Below are 13,407 nucleotides of genomic sequence, written 5' to 3' on the forward strand. Positions count from 1 at the left end.
TAACTGGACATGGAACAACAGACTGGTTCCAAATAGGAAAAGGAGTATGTCAAGACTATATATTGTCACCCTACTTATTTAACTTCTATGCAGAGTACATCATGAGAAACGCTGGCCTGGAGGAAGCACAATCTGGAATCAAGATTGCCAGGAGAAATATCAATAACCTCAGATATGCAGATGACACCACCCTTATGGCAGAAAGTGAAGAACTAAAGAGCCTCTTGATCAACGTGAAAGAGGAGAGTGGAAAAGTTGGCCTAAAGCTCAACATTCAGAAAACTAAGCTCATGGCATCTGGTCCCATCATTTCATGGCAAATAGATGGGGAAACAGTGGCTGACTTTATTTTTCTAGGCTCCAAAATCACTGTGGATGGTGATTTCAGCCTTGAAATTAAAAGATGCTTACTCCTTGGAAGGAAAGTTATTACCAACCTAGATAGCATATTAAAAAGCAGAGACATTACTTTGCCAACAAAGGTCCATCTAGTCAAGGCTACGGTTTTTCTAGTGGTCATATATGGATGTGAGAGTTGGACTACAAAGAAAACTGAGTGCCGAAGAATTGACGCTTTTGAACTGTGGTGTTGAAGACTCTTGAGAGTCCTTTGGACTGCAAGGAGATCCAACCAGTCCATCCTAAAGGAGATCAGTCCTGGGTGTTCATTGGAAGGACTGATGTTGAAGCTGAAACTCCAATACTTTGGCCACCTGATGTGAAGAGCTGACTCATTGGAAAGGACCCTGATGCTGGGAAAGATTGAGTGCAGGAGGAGAAGGGGATGAGAGAGGATGAGATGGTTGGATGGCATCACCGACACAATGGACATGAGTTTGGGTGGACTCTGGAAGTTGGTGATGGACAGGGAGGCCTGGTGTGCTGTGGTTCATGGGGTCACAAAGAGTTGGACATGACTGAGCAACTGAACTGAACTGAAACATTTCTCTGCTCTAAACTCTGGTGTTTTGGTACTGTTTGGTCTCGCCATGTGTCAGGCACACTTTTGTGTTTCATAACAAAGGTACTGATGTTAAAAAAAAAAAATGCTGCTAAACAAGAATTCTTTACCTGGGGCAGAACTGTCCATTAGAATTGAAGGAGGGATAAAGAGTTTCCAGACAAAAAAAGCTGAAGAAGTTTGTCATCACTGGACTCGACCTACAGAAATGTTAAAGTGAGTTCTTCAAGCTGAAATGAAAGGATACAGATTAGTAACATGAAAACATGAAAGTATACAACTTATTGGTAAAGGTAAATTCAGAATACTCTTAATATAATAGTAGTGGGTAAATCACTTATGAATGAGTTATAAAGGTTAAAAGACAAAAGTATTAAAAATAACTGTAACTACATAATTTGTTAATGGATACACAAGATAAGATGTAAATTTGATATCAAAAACATAAAATGGGGCAGGAGTGTAAAATGTAGAGCTTTTGTATGTGTTTGAATTTAAGTTATTCTCATATAATAGACAAAATATGCCACATATCTGATAAGATATTAATATCCAAAATATATAAAGACTTTATATACTCCACAGTGAAAAATAATCCATTTAAAAATACACAGGTATACATATATATGGAATTTAAAAAGATGGTAATGATAACACTATATGCAAGCAGAAAAAGAGACACAGATGTACAGAATAGACTTTTGGACTCTGGGAGAAGGTGAGGGTGGGATGTTTCGAGAGAACAGCATCGAAACATGTATATTATGTAGGGTAAAACAGATCACCAGCCCAGGTTGGGTGCATGAGACAAGTGCTCGGGCCTGGTGCACTGGGAAGACCCAGAGGGATCGGGTAGAGAGGGAAGGGGGAGAGGGGATCGGGATGGGGAATACATGTAAATCCATGGCTGATTCATGTCAATGTATGACAAAAACCACTACAATATTGTGAAGTAATTAGCCTCCAACTAATAAAAATAAATGAAAAAAAAAATGGGCAGAGGACCAAAGTAAACATTTTCCCAAATGGCCAACTGATATGAAAGTGTGGTCAACATCACTAATTATCAGGCAAATGCAAATCCAAACCACAATGAGATATTACCTCACGCCTGTTGGAATGACTATCATCCAAACAATAATGGATAAACAGAACCTGGCAAGGATGTAGGGAAAAGGTAACAATTAGACATTGCTGAGGGGCTTCCCAGGTGGCACTCGTGGTAAAGAACCTACCTCCCAGTGCAGGAGATGAAGAGACATGGGTTCAATCCCTGGGTTGGGAATGTCCTCTGGGGAAGGCATGGCAACTCACTCCAGTGTTCTTGCCATGAAAAATCCCATGGACAGAGGAGACTGGCAGGCTGTACAGTCCATAGGGTTGCAAAGAGTCTGACATGACTGAAGTGATTTAGCACGGCATGTACACTGCCAGAGGAGCTGTAAACTGGTACAGCCACTATGGAGAACTTAAAGTTTTCTTAAAAAACAAACAAACAAACAAAAAAACCATAAAGGAGGCAAGAATATACAATAGAAAAAAGACAACTTCTTTAACAAGTGGTGCTGGGAAAACTGGTCAACCACTTGTAAAAGAATGAAACTAGAACACTTTCTAACACCATACACAAAAATAAACTCAAAATGGATTAAAGATCTAAATGTAAGACCAGAAACTATCAAACTCCTAGAGGAGAACATAGGCAAAACACTCTCCAGCATAAATCACAGCAAGATCCTCTATGACCCACCTCCCAGAATATTGGAAATAAAAGCAAAAATAAACAAATAGGACATAATGAAAATTAAAAGCTTTTGCACAACAAAGGAAACTATAAGCAAGGTGAAAAGACAGCCTTCAGAATGGGAGAAAATAATAACAAATGAAGAAACAGACAAAGGATTAATCTCAAAAATATACAAGCAACTCATACAACTTAATACCAGAAAAATAAATGACCCAATCAAAAAATGGGCCAAAGATCTAAACAGACATTTCTCCAAAGAAGACATACAGGTGGCTAACAAACACATGAAAAGATGCTCAACATCATTCATTATCAGAGAAATGCAAATCAAAACCTCAATGAGGTACCATTATACGCCAGTCAGGATGGCTACTATCCAAAAGTCTACAAACAGTAAATGCTGGAGAGGGTGTGGAGAAAAGGGAACCCTCTTACACTGTTGGTGGAAATGCAAACTTTTACAGCCACTATGGAGAACAGTGTGGAGATTCCTTCAAAAACTTGAAATAGAACTGCCATATGACCCAGCAATCCCACTCCTGGGCATACACACCGAGGAAACCAGATCTGAAAGAGACACGTGTACCCCAGTGTTCATCGCAGCACTGTTTCTAATAGCCAGGACATGGAAGCAACCTAGATGCCCATCAGCAGGTGAATGGATAAGGAAGCTGTGGTACATATACACCATGGAATATTACTCAGCCATTAAAAAGAATTCATTTGAATCAGTTCTAATGAGATAAAATGAGATAAACCTGGAGCCCATTATACAGAGTGAAGTAAGCCAGAAAGATAAAGACCAATACAGTATACTAACACATATATATGGAATTTAAAAAGATGGTAACGATAACACTATATGCAAAACAGAAAAAGAGACACATATGTACAGAACAGACTTTTAGACTCTGTGGGAGAAGGTGAGGGTGGGATGTTCTGAGAGAACAGCATTGAAACGAGTATAATATCAAGGGTGAAACAGATCACCAGCCCAGGTTGGATGCATGAGACAAGTGCTCAGGGCTGGTGCACTGGGAAGACCCAGAGGGATGGGATGGAGAGGGAGGTGGGACGGGGGATTGGGATGGGGAACACATGTAAATCCATGGCTGATTCATGTCAACGTATGACAAAAACCACTACAATATTGTAAAGTAATTAGCCTCCAACTAATAAAAATAAATGGAAAAAAATAAACACGTATAAATTATGAAGTGCAAAAAAAAAAACCAACAACATAAAACAAAACTTAAATTAGAGTTTTTCTTCCTCAGTGTGGAGTTTTCTTAAAAAACTTAAAGTAGAACTACCATATGATCCAGGCTTCCCTAGAGGCTCAGCTGTAAAGAATTCACCTACAGTGCAGGAGACTGCCTGTAAAGCAGGAGATGTGGGTTCAACCCCTGGGTCAGGAAGATCCCCTGAAGAAGGAAATGACTTCACTCCATTTCCATCACTCCAGTATTCTTGCCTAAAAATCCCATGGACAGAGGAGCCTAGTGGGCTACAGTCCATGGGTTCTCAAGAGTCAAACACGACTTAGCGACTAAACCACTACAACCATATGGTTCAGCAATACCACTTCTGGATATGCATCCAAAGTAAACAAAATTACTATGTTGAAGTGATATCTGTACTCCAACGTTTATTGCAGCATTGTTTTCAACAGCTTAGACATGGGAGCAATCTAATTACCCATTGATAAATGAATGGAAAAAAGATGTGGTATAATTATATATATTACATATTATATATAAAATTCAGCTTTACTAAAGAAGGAAATACTGCCATTGCGACAACATAGATGAACCTAGAGGACATTATGCTAAGTGAAATAAACCAAGTGGAGCATGACAAATACTGCATGATATCACTTGTTTGTGGAATCTAAAAAAACAAAGTTGAATTCATGGAAATAGGTGAATGATGGTTGGATCTGAAGTTGACAATAGGGAGATGCTTCTGAAAATGTACAAACTTCATAATTGAAAAATTTGCTAAGAAAATAGAACTTAAGTGTTCTCAACAACAACAAAAAAAGCAAAATGATAGAGGCATTAATGAATTCAATGATGGGACATCTTCCACAATGTATATTGCAATTTTGTTATACTTATCAATTATACATCAATAAAGTTTAAAGAAGATTTAACTCATAACACTCCTCCCTTCACCTTTTTTCTCATTTAATATTAAAGTAGTTTTATACTTCTAAGTGTCATATTGTACTTTATCAGTGGTTTTAGAAAGGTAATATTGATAATAATCTAGTTAAAAAATTAAAAAGTATTTATCATCTCTATTATGTGCCGTATATTAATCAAATTCATGTAATCATTTCATTTGATCTTTATAATTGTAAGAGATATTTTTAACTTAATTTTACAGATAAGGAGACAGAATCAGAGATGATAAGTAACTTTCTTAAAGTCACACAGGTAATAAGTGTTAGAGCATTGTCTAAAGCCCCTGAGTCTAACATCAGAGTTATTTTGAATATATCATTCTTTATCACAACCATCTCTGCATCTATATGAAATCAAATCCTGTAAAAGCAGATCTGACAAATTCTTGCCACATTTTACTTACAATCTCACCTCTCAAAAGAACCAAAGAGACTAGGGGAATTGCTAGTCTTTGATTAATTTTAAATAAAGGATTGATTGATGATGTGGAACTGATGTGCATTTTGAGAGAAAAATCTGTGTGACACTGAATGTGGTCAAGTATATACGGTGGATTTAAGAAAAAAAAACTTCAGGAAAAAAAAAAGATAGGCATGAACCTCTGGGTGGAGACTAAAGTGGAAGTGTGGTTCTAGATGGTGAGGAAGTTTGAAAATAAATACACAATGTACCATGGACTCTACTGATAATATGTAGAGACCTACAATGGGAGTAGCCAATGTGAACAAAATGCTGAAGGGAGACTTTTAAGCCCACATACAGAAGATGGGAAGGAAACAAGTACCAGAAGAGTGGAATGGGCCGGCAACAGCGGTGGTAAATTGGTTGACAAAGGTTCATGAAGCTTTTGAAATAGGCTACAAATAATTAAAAATGGAATTAAAATCTATTCTGAGATAAGAGCAGGAGAATGAGAACCCTGACATCATTGAAAATAGTCTCTCCAATAATGAAAAATCAGAAGTAATATGAGAACTGCAAGGTTTTGATTGTGCATAAACAAATGACAACAATAATCATCTTCAAGTTTAATTTGAATATAACCTACAATCACACATTCTTTCCATGGAGTCTTTTCAGAGGTAAGTGTTTAAAATAGCAATCACTTTAATGATATTTCTGTTTTTGTCTTATGTTGACTTATTTACTCAACAGACCTTTATTAAATTCACTTCTTAACTGCCAGAATATGCTACATGCTCAGAATACAAAGATAAATGGAGCCATAAACTTCAATGGTCCAATAGGTAGTAGTGGGGATAAAAACATAATTATGGAAATATAATAAATATAATAATATAATTAATAAGCTATGTTAACAAATACTTGTACAATAATTATAATAAAATTATAAGGGACCATGGGAATACAGAAAAGGCAGAAATTAATTTTGCCTTATAATCTGGCAATTTTAGAAAAGAAAATTTCAAAAAGTTCATAATAAAATGTAGCCATGTAACCAGGTAGGAACATTTATATTGAGTCGAGAACTGCAAAAGGAAAATTATAATTGCAGGAAAAAGGACTAGGCTGTGAAAACCCACAGCTTGAGAAAGAATTGTGTCATCAGTCACCCACAAGTGGCTTAGTATTCCTGGAAAATAATGTGCATGTGAAGGGTAAGGCAATCAAGGTAATACTCAAAATCCTTCAAGCTAGGCTTCAATAGTATGAGAACTGAGGACTTCCAGATGTACAAACTGGATTTAGAAAAGGCAGAGGAAGCAGAGATCAACTTGCCAACATTCGTTGGATCATAGATAAAGTAAGGGAATTCCAGGAAAACATCTGCTTCATTGACTGTGATAAAGCCTTTGACTGTGTGGATCACAAGAAAATGTGGAAAATTCTTCAAGAGATGGAAATACCAGATCACCTGACCTGCCTCCTGAGAAATCTGTATGCAGGTCAAGAAGCAACAGTTAGAATCAGACATGGAACAATGGACTGGTTCCAAATTGGGAAAGGAGTACATCAAGATTGTGAATTGTCACCCTGCTTATTTAACTTCTATGCAGAGTACATCAAGCAAAATGCTGGGCTGGATGAATCACAAGCTGCAATCAAGATTGCTGGGAAAAATGTCAACCACCTCAGATATGCAGATGATGTCACTCTACTGGCAGAAAGTGGGGAGAAACTAAGGAATCTTTTGATGAGAGTGAAAGAGGAGAGTAAAAAAGCTTGCTTAAAACTCAACATTATCTTTGTCACACAGCAACTTCCTACTTGCTATCTATTTTACATATGGTAATGTATGTGTTTCCATATACTATTCTCTCAAACACAGGGAGCTCAACCCAGTGCTCTGTAACAACATAGAGGGGTGGGATGGGATGGGAGATGGGTGAGGAAAGAGAGGACATATGTATACCTGTGGCTGATTTATTTTGATGTATGGCAGAGGCCAATATATTATTGTGAAGCAATTATTCTCCAATAAAAAAAAGTTTCATCATTCAAAAAACTAAGAACTAAGATCGTGGCATCTGGTCCCATCACTTCACGGCAAATAGATGGGGGAGAAAGTGGAAACAGTGACAGGTTTTATTTTCTCGGACTCCAAAATCACTGTGGACTATGACTGCAGTCAAGAAATTAGAAGACACTTGCTATTTGGAAGAAAAGCTATGAAAAACCTAGATAGCATATTAAAAAACAGAGACATCACCTTCCTGACAAAGGTCCATCTTGTCAAAGCTATGGTTTTCCAGTAATCATGTATGGATGTGAGAGGTGGACCATTAAGAAAGCTGAGCACCAAAGAACTGATGCTTTCAAACTGTGTGCTGCAGAAGACTCTTGAGAGTCCCTCGAACAGCAAGAATATCAAACCAGTGAATGCTAAAGGAAATCAACCCTGAATATTCATTGGAAGGACTGATGTTGAGGCTGAAGCAGCAATACTTTGGCCACCTGATGCGAAGAGCTGACTCATTGGAAAATACCCTGATGCTGGGGAAGACTGAGGGCAGGAGGAGAAGGGGATGACAGAGAATGAGATGGTTGGATGGCATCACAATGAACATGAGTTTGAGCAAACCCCAGGAGATAGTGAAAGACAGAGAAGCCTGGCGTGCTTCAGTCCATGGGGTAGTAGAGTTGGACAGGACTTAAGAGACTGAAAAACTGAACTATGAAGAGGAAAGGGTGATGGGAATTGTGGTAGGAAAGCTGGTGCCAACCAGGAGTGAATGTCTAACATTAAGCTTGTTTAGAAGTTGCTGGGCTGGAGATGTAATGATGGAAAGGTAGGATTACTGCTTTTGAGGGCAAGCAAGTAGAAAGCTCTTGCATACTAAGGATCTTATTTTGTAAGGAATAAGGAGATGTTGAAGAATATTAAGTAGAGAAAAAATATCATTTGGTTTCTTTTATAGAAACGTCACTCTGACTGCTGAGAAGAGGTTGGGTTAGAGGAGGCCAAGAAGGAAAGTAGCAGTGAAAGTGAGAGTCGCTCAGTTGTGCCCAACTCTTTTCGATCCCATGGGCTATATAGTCCATGGAATATTTATAAAAGATGAGTTAAACTAACATAGTGGAAGGTGAAGAGGAAGGGGTAAATTGAGTTTGGAAAATCCACTGGTTTTATTAACTAACTGGAAACTCTATATGATGGAGAGGAAAGAGTCTAAGATAACCATTAGATTCTTGGATTAAGTTACTAGTTAGATGGTGATGCTAACCAGGTAGGGCACATAAAAGAGAATCCTATTTTTGGAAAAAAATAATTTTATTTTTAAAATATTTAATTTGAGGTAGTTGTAGGAAATTCAGAAGGAGTTGTTCATACGGGAAAATACAGGTCTGGAGCTGAATATAGACTTGGGGATCATCACCATATCAATCCATAGAGGTGCTGTAGAATGGGATAAAAATCAAGCTAGAATCAAGCTGAGTGTGTCCAGTTGTTTGGTAATAATGTTCTAAAGTCTAAAATGTTTAAAATAGGTATGTTGCATTTTGGATATGTCTCTTTTTCTTTAATATGAAATTACCTATGTTAAGTAGTAAGAAAGTCAATTTGAAAAAACATCCAAACATGTGTGTGTTCTTAGTTGCTTGGTTGTGTCCAGCTCTTTGTGACACCATGGACTGTGGCCTACCAGGTTTGTCTGTCCCTGGGATTTCCCAGGCAAGAATATTGGAGTGTGTTGCCATTTCCTTCTCTAGAAGATCTCCCTGACAAAGGGATCGAGCTCATGTCTCCTGTGTCTGCTGCATTGCAGGAGGATTCTTTACCCACTCAGCCATCGGGGAAGACCATCTAAAGATGAATAATATAATATTGCGTTAAGACATGTTTTATAACTATATATCGAAAAATGAACTCCAAAACAAAAAATTTGTGGATAAGTTATAACTATTTTCTTAACTTGATTAAAAGACATGTTAGTGTAATTTGTGGTCTTAATATCTTAGAAGTATATGAAAAATATACATATTGTAAAAGTGTTTCCAGAACAGTACTTCAACTTCTTTTTTACATAATAGAATTTTACAAAAACAAATAAGCTTACATTGTTGAATAGTATAACTGGAAATATTTGCATTTATTTCCTTTATTTTATTTTTTAAAAAATTAATTTATTTATTATTTTACTTTACAATATTGTATTGGTTTTGCCATACATTGACTTGAATCCTCCATGGGTGTACATGTATTCCCGATCCTGAACCCCCTCCCACCTCCCTTCCCATCCCATCCCTCTGGATCATCCCAGTGCACCAGATTCTGTTTCTTTATAGGCTGGCTTAATAAATGCCATTTAGATTCCATACAACCCAGAATATAATTTTATCATAGCACTTACATTATTACATTGAAATGTTCTCTTTACGCGTCTGTCACCAAACATCCCCCTCTGACCTTAATCACCAACCTGGACTATGAGATATTCTAGAACAGTAGCTTTCAAATGTTTTTGCTTTCAACTATAAGAAATACGTTTTATAAGAGTAGTGCATAAAACTGAAATTAAATTTCATGAAATAATATATTTACTATGGGAACTACTCTGATATTTTCCTTTCCATTTCTTTAAAAACGTTACTACAACTCAATACATTGATTTAACAAGTTTCCAATTGGTCTCAAACTGTGGTTTGAAAAAAAAAATTATTCGAAGGCATGTCTTCCTAATGCTTGTATCTCTGGTGTTTGGCATAGAATCTTGCACTATTGATTGAATGTAAACCCACAGAATTATTTTAGATCGTGCTGCTATGTAAATTCTATAATAATGTAGGAAAAATATTGCTTCTGCTGTGCTCAGCATAGGATTTTCTAAATTCACATTTTAGGAGATAGCACATGCCACGAGCCATGAATTGTGTTAAAAATAAAAAGCTGTAAAGCCTTACTGTACTGCATTTTTGTGATTCTGCTAATACCCGTGTGACCTATCCACGTGCATCCAGGGGTAACATACTGACAAATTCTCAATTAATACAAATATTTCTGAGCTTCTAGCAGGCAGTTCTAGTGTATTAAAAGCTTTATCATTTTCAACATGAAAAGAGCAATAAAAGCTAAATGATTAGAGTATATAAGGGAGCTCAAATTTTTATTTAATATTGCTTAAATGTAGGAAAGGTTGTACATTTAAAATGACTAGCCAGAGATAATATAATAAATCAAGAGAAAACTATCCTTTTTAAATATGAATGACACAGTCTTAAAAAAACCTGATGAAACAGTAAATAAGTATTATTAGTCATGTCCAATTTACAAATATTTACAAATATTAAAAGTATTTGTATTTGTATTCATAGTGCTTTTATGAACCTGATTACACCTAGATAAATGAATAATACAAGAATCTATTATGAAATTCATAAGACAGAGACATTTACATTTCTTTACATATTTTCTCACTTTCACGGCTAAATTTCTAAATTTCAACTGCTTCAGCTATGCCTTGTACCAGTTATATCATTGAAAATGCTTTTGCTTTAATTACCAATGCTCTCATCATTGCCCATTTCACAGGACACTTTAGAACATTATCTTTCTTGCCAAATCTGCTCAGTCTAGTATTTTAGTCAGTCTTGAATTTTCCTTCTTCCTTGGCTTCTTTGATGTCATTTTTTTTTCTAGTTTTCCACCTACACTTTATTAGCTGCTCCTCAATTTTCTTTCCAGATTCTTCCCATTCACACCTTCTGTGTTTTTCCTACTCTAGTGTAAATAGTCCTCATGGAAAATCTCATCCAGCTTAAAATATTTCTGGAACTCATATTACTAAATCTATGTCATCAGTTCCAACCCCTTTTCTTAAGTGTACACTCATACATCTATGAAACTACCTCTTAAATATAATTCCACCTAGGTGCCTGAGAGTCTCATCAAACTCTACATGTCTGAAAAAGAATTATCTTCTTCTCCTTGTCCCTCACTCCAATTTGAGCAAATCTGCTACATATGTATATCTTACTTTGGTTGCCATAGATTTCCCCTTTTTCACCTCCTCCCTCAATCTGATTATTGACCAAGGCAAATTTTCCTAGATATTAACCATTTCTTGAAAATCTCCATATTTTTATTCCTATATTGTCTCTAGCAGGTAGTGTGATCAGGAAAACAAACAATATTAGGTGGAAGGTACTTAATAGAGAAAATTAGACACAACACTGTTGGAAGGCTAAGAAGGGGAAGATCAGAAGAAAGTGTTTCTGGTAGTTGGGAAATCAAAAAATGCAGGAATCACAGGGAAGTTGTGACCGCAGTGCTGAAGCACTTCCTGAGAGCTCTGCCCTCATTGCAGACATTGGCTCATCTTGAACGTCCCCTGAAACTTTGCGGGATCTATTTCTGTGAGTTTAGATGCTGTGTATCTCTGTCTGGGGGCTTTATGTGGCTGTGGGAGCATACTGGATGAAGGACAGGCCATATGTGCCAGCAAGTGAATGCCTCAGGAGCAACTCTCGGCCCCCAAGGGACAGCAGCTTCCTTGCCGTAAGTGGGAGAACCATGAAATACGTTCTACATAGTCCATTAGAGAGTTTCCAGCAGGATTGAGCCCTAGCTGGCTATAGTTGTGATCCACATGTCAATGTTCTTTTATCACCTTTTTTCCCTTTCCCATTTTACTTCTGCACTCTTTTCTGCTTCTGAATCAACTCCAAAACAGGCTATTTTCCTTGGAAGTCTTGCTCAGAGTCTAAGACATGTATGTTTTTAGACTGCTTTCAGAGGAGAACAATCCTTTCTTTCTTCAGTCTTCCCCATTTTCTCTTTTTTCAAAGTTAATTAATTTTAATTTTGGCTGTGTTGTGTCTTGGTTGCTACACAGACTTTTCTTTAGTTGCGGCAAGTGGGGCTACTTACTATTGCAGTGCGTGGGCTTCTCATTGTGGGGGCTCCCCTTGCTGCAGACCACAGGCTCTGGGGTGCATGGGCTTCAGTAGTTTAGGCACTCAGGCTCAGTAGTTACAGGTGGCAGCATCTAGCCCGAGGGCTCAGTAGTTATGGCCCACAGGCTTAGTTGCTCTGTGGCATTAGGATCTTCCTGGACCAGGGATCAAACCCGTGCCCCCTGCATTGGCAGGCAGATTCATATCCACTTGTGCCACCAGGGAAATCCCACATTCTCTGAAAGTGCTTCTCTTTGAAGATTTTTAAGCCAGAAAATTCCTGCAAAGTTTTCTAAGAAACATGTTTTGTTAGATTTTTAGTCCTTGTGGTACTGGAGAGTACTGAAGGCAAGTATGATGTTGAACACCTTTGGTCACATGTTCATGATGCTATGAATTTATGTTCAAAATACAATATGCATTATATTCACATGACACTTGAGCTTATATATTATTCCATTGAGTATCCACATACTATCTAGCACAGTCCACATCATTCAAATTTGGACTATGCACATTTAGACAACAGCAACTACATCATGCAGCATAATGAAACTACCCCTTGTATATAAAAATATACTATCTTCCCTAAAAGGGAAGACACTGTATTTTTTATAGGTGATAGCTTCTCTTCTAGCTTACTCACAATCTCATCAGGATGTCTTGCAAACTAAAACTAAACTGAAACACTCCATTTTTTAGACATTAATGCTTAAAGTGTTAGTCGCTGAGTTGTGTCTGACTCTTTGTGACCTCATGGACTGTATGTAACCTGCCAGGCTCCTCTGTCAATGGAATTCTCCAGGCAAGAATACTGGAGCCAGTAGCCATTCCCTTCTCCAGGGGATTTTCCCACCCCAGGGATCAAACCCAGGTCTCTTGCATCGCAGGCAGATTCTTTACCATCTGAGCCACCAGGGGCTTGCCAGGTGGTTCTAGTGGTAAAGAACCCACCTGTCAATGAGGAGATGTAAGAGACATGGGTTCAGTCCCTGGGTTGGGAAGATGCCCTGGAGGAGGGCATGGCAACCCACTCCAGTATTCTTGCTTGGAAAATCCCATGGACAGATTCTGGTAGGCTGCAGCCCGTAGCATCACAGAGTTGGACATGACTGAGCGCGTGCACACGGACACACACACACACACACACACAC

Source organism: Odocoileus virginianus, chromosome 13, assembly GCF_023699985.2.
Source record: "Odocoileus virginianus isolate 20LAN1187 ecotype Illinois chromosome 13, Ovbor_1.2, whole genome shotgun sequence".
Classification (NCBI taxonomy): Eukaryota; Metazoa; Chordata; class Mammalia; order Artiodactyla; family Cervidae; genus Odocoileus; species Odocoileus virginianus.